Here is a 7,892-nt window from a genome sequence, read left to right as displayed (position 1 = left end):
AAGCCTTCGAAATACGTCAACAAAGATGCCTTAATTTTTAATGATAGTATTAATAAATGAGAAAAAAAGAATAAATAGCGATTTGAGATATGATGAGATATTATTAATCATTATTACGATTTAATCCATTTGATAAATGGGAGTCGTTTAGGGTTTAGATGCCTTAATTATTGTTATTATACTTAAGATTATTATTATTATTATTATTTTTGTTGTTGTTGTTGTTGTTATTATTATTATTATAGTGGTTAATGTTTATATTATTATTTGGTAAATAATATAAGCGATATATTTTATCAATATTTATAATTTTTAAGTAAACGAATTTTACTAATAATTAAACAATATATATGTGTTTAATGAAACATTAATATTAATTATGAAAATATTCGGATGTACATAAACCATGGGAGAATTTATTCGGTTCTTTAAGCTAGATCGGTTTAGTATTATAAATAAATGAATAAATAAATAAAATAATATTTGTTTTATAGTGTTATATTATGTTTATGTGTATATGTGTATACATACTTATGACGCAAAGACATGGCCAAAATAACAGTTTCGAGGTTCGTTTTCGTTAAAACAAGTTTATTTAACCTTATATTATGATTATAATAAAATTAAAACAAAGATTTAAGCAAAAATTAAAATAAGAATGAAAAACCGGGTCCAAGGGGGTTCGAACCCGCGCTTGGACCGGCTCCATGGTTTTACCAGAAACGCACCGGCCATCAGGCTGGTGCTTCAGTTTGTGTTAAACATGTTCTGCAATATATATAAACAGATCCAACCAATACCCAAATTCAATTATAAGCCCTAAGAATTCAATTCGTTGATTTAGTTGTTGTTTGTTTTAATTGAAGATTTGGGGTTCTTGGTTAGCAGACATAAACGATTCAAAATCATGTTTCAATTACCTAGATTGGTTGCGGGATGAGGGTTAACGGCCAATAGTTGGGTCGCGACGGAGCTTGACTTCGTTACTGGTATTGACGGCTAATTTAATTGCAATTTGGTTAGGGTTTAGTTTCGTGAAGGTGTGAGGAAAGTGTGTGCACGTTTAATTGAATTATAGGCGTGTATTTATAGTGTTACCATGCCCAAATTAGCCGCGGGTTAAGTTTGATCGTGTTCGTAGTAAATTGATTCGTTTTCTATAATTAAAGTGTCGGTGTGAAGCGATTTTTGGTAATAAACGATTTGGTGAGATCAATTCTTGATAATACCCGAGAATTAAGGCTCAAGAAAAGGGGGGGGGGGGTCTACATCGTGAGGAAGAAGAAGGAAAAAAAATTATTATAATTTTTGAATAACAATTGCAGATTGGTCCCTCATCTATGGTTAAGGTGCAAAAACGATAGATCATTAGTTTAGGGGTTGATTTTACCATTCTTTGATAGTTTATATATAATATAAATACATAAGCGAAATAATTAACTAAAAGAAACATTTTATTGATAACTAACCTGAACACGAATCGGGCCGGGTAACGTTACAATTGAACGGAAAACAGAAAAACCGAAATGTTACACGTGACATGTCGCCTTCTCATTGGACCTCCAATATTTTCATGATTTTCACTTTTGAACTTGGTTTTCCACAAACGGCTAGTATAAATAGGTCGATTACACTCTTTTTTCATTCTCTATTTCCTCTTATCACTGCTGTGACTTTCAGTCTCATCATTCAAGATTTTCAATCTAATCTCTTTGATTTATGATGTTTGCGCTAATTCATGGCGACTTCTTCACCGGTGAGAAGGCTGGAAAAAAGAAAGGTAGCAAGAAGAGTGGTGGTTCGTCGATTAATAGTGTGACTATTAAATGGAAACAGTCTGACTTCGAAACCCTAATTTCAAGTTATCATGTCTCTACGGTGTGGGGGCCGGAGCTGCCTTCTGATGGTAGCACTACCCTGGACGACCCCGATGGCAAGCTAACTTTATACTTCGAGTTTTTCCTCCATGGAAACTTCTATTTACCGATTACCACTTTTATCCACGACGCCCTGTTGACCGCTTAGGATGATGCGTCTACGTCATTTTGAATTTTGTTGTTGGAGTCAACGTATAACTCCTACTATTGGTCAATTCAACGCTTTTACAAACTCCATACCAAAGGTGGTTGGTTTGGGTTCCATCTATGCGACAAGGAGGTGGCTTTTGTTGGGGAGGCTCCGCGGAGTTTGTATGAGTGGAAACAAAAGTTCTTTTACATCCGCACAAACGTTATCCTCATTCCTATGAATTACCCTGATCCATCTGAGAAGATTGAATATTCACCTCCGTAGTAGGATAGTATTGGTACCAGACTTTGAGTGCATAGGAAACACCTTTTTGTGTAAGGCCCCGTTCCCGGTAACCCTACTTTGGTGTTGGATTTACTCATAAACACAATTCTAAAATATGAGTTAATTAAAACTTTCGCGGAATAACTTAAAACTTCAAGCATCACATTACAAAACGTTCATTTTTGTCTTAACATACTTCCATAAACATTAATTAAACAGTCATGACACTTCTTCGTAGATGCCAGTCTCTTCCATTCACGCCATGTGTCCCCCTCCTCAAGCCAGCTGCCTCAACCTATTTGCCTGAGTGCATACTAAAAGTCAGCTACGCTGAGTGAGTTCTAGTTAATCTATTAACATACATTAAATTCATATCCTTACTCACCCGTGTCCGAAGATAGGTATTCATACCTTACCTGTTATTTCTTCTTTCATACATACTTTACATACATGCATACGTTCTTACATACTTTCTTTCATATAACCCTATGGTATACCATAAGCTATTCTATCTTAAACATCACAGATATTATAAGGGTCTGGTCCTAACATCACATATAATATAAGGGTTTGGTCCCAAACATTACAGATATTATAAGGGTCTTGTCCTTAACATCACAGACATTATGAGGGTCTGGTCCCTATCATCACAGATATTATGAGGGTCTGGTCCCTAACATCTCAGATATTATAAGGGTCTGGTCCTTTCTGTCTTGAATAACCTTACCTTTATCATACGTGCATACTTTACATATCTTCTAGTTATAAATATAAATACATAATCGTTCATACAATTATTATGAAACAATACATTCAATACACAAACATACACGTATCATACACTCACCAATCAAGTAAGTATATTATCTACCACATAGGAGTATGCACACAGCCCCAAAAACATAACAGATAAAGGGGCTAGAACTCACCTAGAGTCGGTTTCTCTCGCCGTTAATGGTAATGCCTTTCCTTAGTTGTGCACGGCTAACTGTACAATACATTACACATGTCAATTATTTATCACTAGTATCTCTTATATCTATGCTAATGAAACCCTCAACTAATGGGGGTCATGGAATTTTGCATGGAAGAATTTCGCTTCTCATGGGAATTTCTCTTCTCATGGGAATTTCGCTTCTCATGGAATTTCGCTTCTCATGGGAATTTCTCTTCTCATGGAATTTCTCTTCTCATGTGAATTTCGCTTCTCATGGGAATTTCTCTTCTCATGGAATTTCGCTTCTCATAGACCAAACATCACCTTTTTATCATATAACATACCCATGAGGTTATAACTCATCAAGTTTATGTTTTTCTTACATTTCACAGTCCGATCTATCATCCTATCAGTTTGCAACCGACTAAAAACTTAACCAGTTAAACCGAAACCTACCTTTTGCTTCGGGTTGGGTTCGGATCCGAGACAACTCGAGGATCTGGACGTGATTCTTGTTGTTCAAACGGTGTTCACACACGAGATTCTTCCTTTTTTTTACACGGATTTGGATCCGGAATGTAGAGAGAAAGTGTGTGTTCTTGAGTGGGTGTGTGTGATGAAAGGAAAGAAAGTGGTGAAAGGAAGGATGGCTTGGATTATATATATAGGGGCTATGGGCCCCACAACCCACTCACAATTCCAATTCTTATCTAAACACTTAACATACGACTAATTTAACGACACACAGTTAATAACAAAACTTTATGTTATTTACTATTTAACAAAAGTTGGATGTTACAAGTCTACCCTCCTAAAAGAGGTTTCGGGGACTACTTAACAAATGCGGGTAAAACTTGCGCATCTCTTCTTCAACTTTCCAAGTGGCATCCGATTCCTTACGATGCTTCCATATTACTTTCACCAAGGGAATAACCTTACGACGAAGCTGCTTTTCCTTGCGGTCAACTATCTCAACAGGCTGCTCAACATAATTCAGCTGCTCGTCTACCTCAATATCTAAAAGAGGTACGTGAGACGTATCATCAGCGAGACACTTTCTCAAGTGAGAGACGTGAAACGTAGAGTGAATTCCGTCCAGCTCATCGGGTAGATCATGCTTGTAAGCCACTTCACCCACACGGGCCATGATCTTGAATGGTCCTATGTACCTTGGACTCAACTTTCCCCTCTTTCTAAGACGAATAATCCCCTTCCAAGGCGAGACTTTAAGCATCACGTGGTCTCCAACATTAAACTCAATCGGTCATCGCCGCTTGTCTGCATATGACTTCTGACGGTCTTGAGCAGCTTTCATCCTGGCCTTAATCTGATCAAAATTCGAAGAGGTTTCTTGCACCACTTCCAAACTTCCAATCTCCTTCTGACCAATATCTCCCCAACATATAGGAGTCCTGCAACGTCTTCCATACAACATCTCGAACGGCGACATACCAATACTTGAATGGTAACTGTTGTTGTAGGAGAATGCTACCAAGTGAAGGTGATCATCCCAACTTCCTCCAAAGTTTAACACACAAGCACGTAGCATATCCTCAAGGGTTTGGATAGTCCTTTCAGACTGCCCATCTGTTTGAGGATGATACGCCGTGCTAATGTTTAGTCTTGTTCCCATGGCTTCGTGGAACTTCTTCCAGAATCTAGAAGTAAAACGGGTATCCCTGTCTGACACAATCGATAACGGAACCCCATTCTTTGTAACCACTTCCTTGACGAACACGTTTGCCAACGTTTCTTATGAGATGGCCTCTCGTATAGGCAGAAAATGATCACTCTTCGTCAAACGGTCCACAATCACCCATATGGTATCATGATTTCTAGCTGTATGCGGTAGCTTAGTTATGAAATCCATGGTGATGTGTTCCCATTTCAATTCCGGTATCTCCAGTGGCTGCATATTCCTAAACGGTTTCTGGTGCTCTGCCTTGACCTGCAAGCAAGTCAAGCACTTACTGACATACCCTACTACTTCGTTCTTCATGCCCGGCCACCAGTAGTCCTTCTTCAAGTCTCGGTACATCTTGGTAGGCCCTGGATGAATAGAATAACAGGAATTATGGGCCTCATCTAGGATTCGACCTCTAAGTTTCCCATGTCATGGGATCCACATCCGGTCAAACCTGGTCTTTACACCATGGGTATTATCTATCAACTCGTTCTGCTGCCCAAAATTCCTCTCTTTCTTCATCAACCCTTCATCTACCAACGCTTCTGACTGCACCGTGCTGATTTCTTTGAAGAAATCTGAATTGATAACCAACTTGTAAGACTTGACCGTCGCGATAACTTCTGCGTTCTTCCCGCTCAAGGCGTCAGCGACTACATTAGCCTTTCCGGGATAGTACTTGATGTCACAGTCATAATCCTTTATATGTTCTAACCACCTTCTCTGCCTCATGTTCAGCTCTTTCTGCTCAAAGAAGTATTTCAAACTCTTATGATCTGTATATATAGTACACTTGGTACCATACAAGTAGTGCCTCCAAATCTTGAGAGCATGCACCAATGCTGCTAACTCCAGGTCATGCGTCGGGTACATATGTTCATGAACCTTCAATTTCCTTGACGCATAAGCTATAACCTTCCCTCGTTGCATCAACACGCAACCTAACCCCTGATATGACGCATTAGTGCAAACTACCAAATCTTCTTCTCCATCGGGCAGAACAAGGATTGGAGCCTGAGTGAGTCTTTTCTTCAATTCTTCAAACGCCTCTTCCTGGAACCTACCTCAATCGAACACCACAGTCTTTTGGGTCATACCGGTCAACGGTGCGGCTATCTTGGAGAAGCCCGGAATGAATCTCCTATAATAGCCAGCTAACCCTAGGAAACTGCGTATCTCGGTTGCGTTTCTCGGAGTTTTCCAATTCTTTATCACTTTAATCTTGGCTGGGTCCACGGTAATCCCCTCGGGATTGATTATGTGACCTAAAAACTGAACCTCTCGCAACCAAAATGCACACTTCGAGAACTTCGCATACAATTTCTCCTTCTTCAAAACTTCTAATACTTCCCTCAGGTGCTCAGCATGGTCAGATTCGGTCTTTGAATAAAGCAATATATCGTCAATGAAAACGATAACCGTCTTGTCTAACATCGGCCGACATACCCTTTTCTTCATGTCTATAAATGCCGCGGGAGCGTTGGTTAAACCAAACGACATCACAAGAACTCGTAGTGTCCGTACCGCGTTCGAAACGTTGTCTTAGGAATGTCTGCCTCTTTCACCTTCAGCTGATGATAACCCGATCTGAGATCTATTCACGAGAACCAACTAGCACCTTTTAGCTGATCAAACAAATCATCGATCCGTGGCAACGGATACCTATTCTTCACAGTAAGCTTATTCAATTCCCTGTAGTCAATGCACATCCTCATGCTTCCGTCTTTCTTCTTAACGAACAACACCGGTGCGCCCCATGGGGAAACACTCGGTCTTATAAAACCTTCGTGGAGGAGTTCTTGCAGTTGGGACATCAATTCCTTCATCTCAAACGGCGCCAAACAATAAGGTGCTTTCGCGACGGGTTGTGCTCTTGGTATCAATTCTATCTGGAATTCTACTTCTCGCTCTGGTGGTAACCCCGGAAGGTCCTTAGGGAACACTTCTGGGTAGTCACACACTACAGGAACGTATTTCACTTCCTTCGTCTCGGCTGCAGCTTTGACAACATACGCTAGGTAGGCACTGCACCCTCGTCTTAGCAAACCTTCGGCTTTTATCATCGAAATGACGTTAAGCCCTGAACTTTCTCTATCACCATAAACTGTTATTGTACCACCATCCGAAGACTTTAGTCTTACCAATATACTCCTGCACACTATCTGAGCTTCGAATTCAGACAGCCAATCCATCCCCAATACTACATCGAATCCTCCTAAGGTTAAAACATACAGGGTAGCAGGGAATTCGTGTCCTTCCAATTCTATCTTACAATTCTTAACCAATCTCATGATTTTAACTGAGGTCTCATTAGCGGTTTCCACCATAAAAGTTTCAGGCATACGACAACATTTCATCTTAGCTGTCTTACAAAACTGGGTAGATACAAAACTTCTGGTCGCACCTGAGTCAAACAATATGGAAGTGGAAATACCGTTTATTAGAAATCTACCTGTCACAACATCTGGGATTTGTTTGGCTTGTTCTTGTGTCAACATGTAGGCTCTGGTCCTTGTCCTAGCCTGCTCAGCATCCTTTCTTCCGCTTCCCCTAGCTTCACCTTTAGTGCACTCCCTTGCCATATGACCCGTCTTTTCACATAAGTAACAGGCGGGTTTCGCGTTACATTCGTTTGCGTAATGCGCCATATTTCCACATTTATAACAGGCATTTGACCCTATCCTACACTCTCCTCCATGGGATTTCCCACACTTGTTGCACACATCACTACTCTTGCCCCACTTGCACTCACCACCGTGCATTTTCCCACAAGTCTTGAATGACTTTTTCTCCCACACCTTCTGTTTCTTATCCCTGGGGCTCCACATTTGAGTACCAGGTCGCTTGGTAGGAGCAAGCCACTTCTTCTCCTTTTGCTCTTCCACCACCACATCATCCATAGCCAGGTCATCATAAACCATTTCTGCAAATTCGATAGCAGAATCAAAAATAACAGGTTTACTAGCCCAGACAAAGGTG

This window comes from Bidens hawaiensis, unplaced genomic scaffold, assembly GCF_021521415.1.
Source record: "Bidens hawaiensis isolate Kalapana, Puna unplaced genomic scaffold, B.hawaiensis_p1.1 tig00012058_1, whole genome shotgun sequence".
NCBI lineage: Eukaryota > Viridiplantae > Streptophyta > Magnoliopsida > Asterales > Asteraceae > Bidens > Bidens hawaiensis.
The sequence above is the reverse complement of the archived record's forward strand: the minus strand, read 5'-3'. Positions refer to the sequence as shown.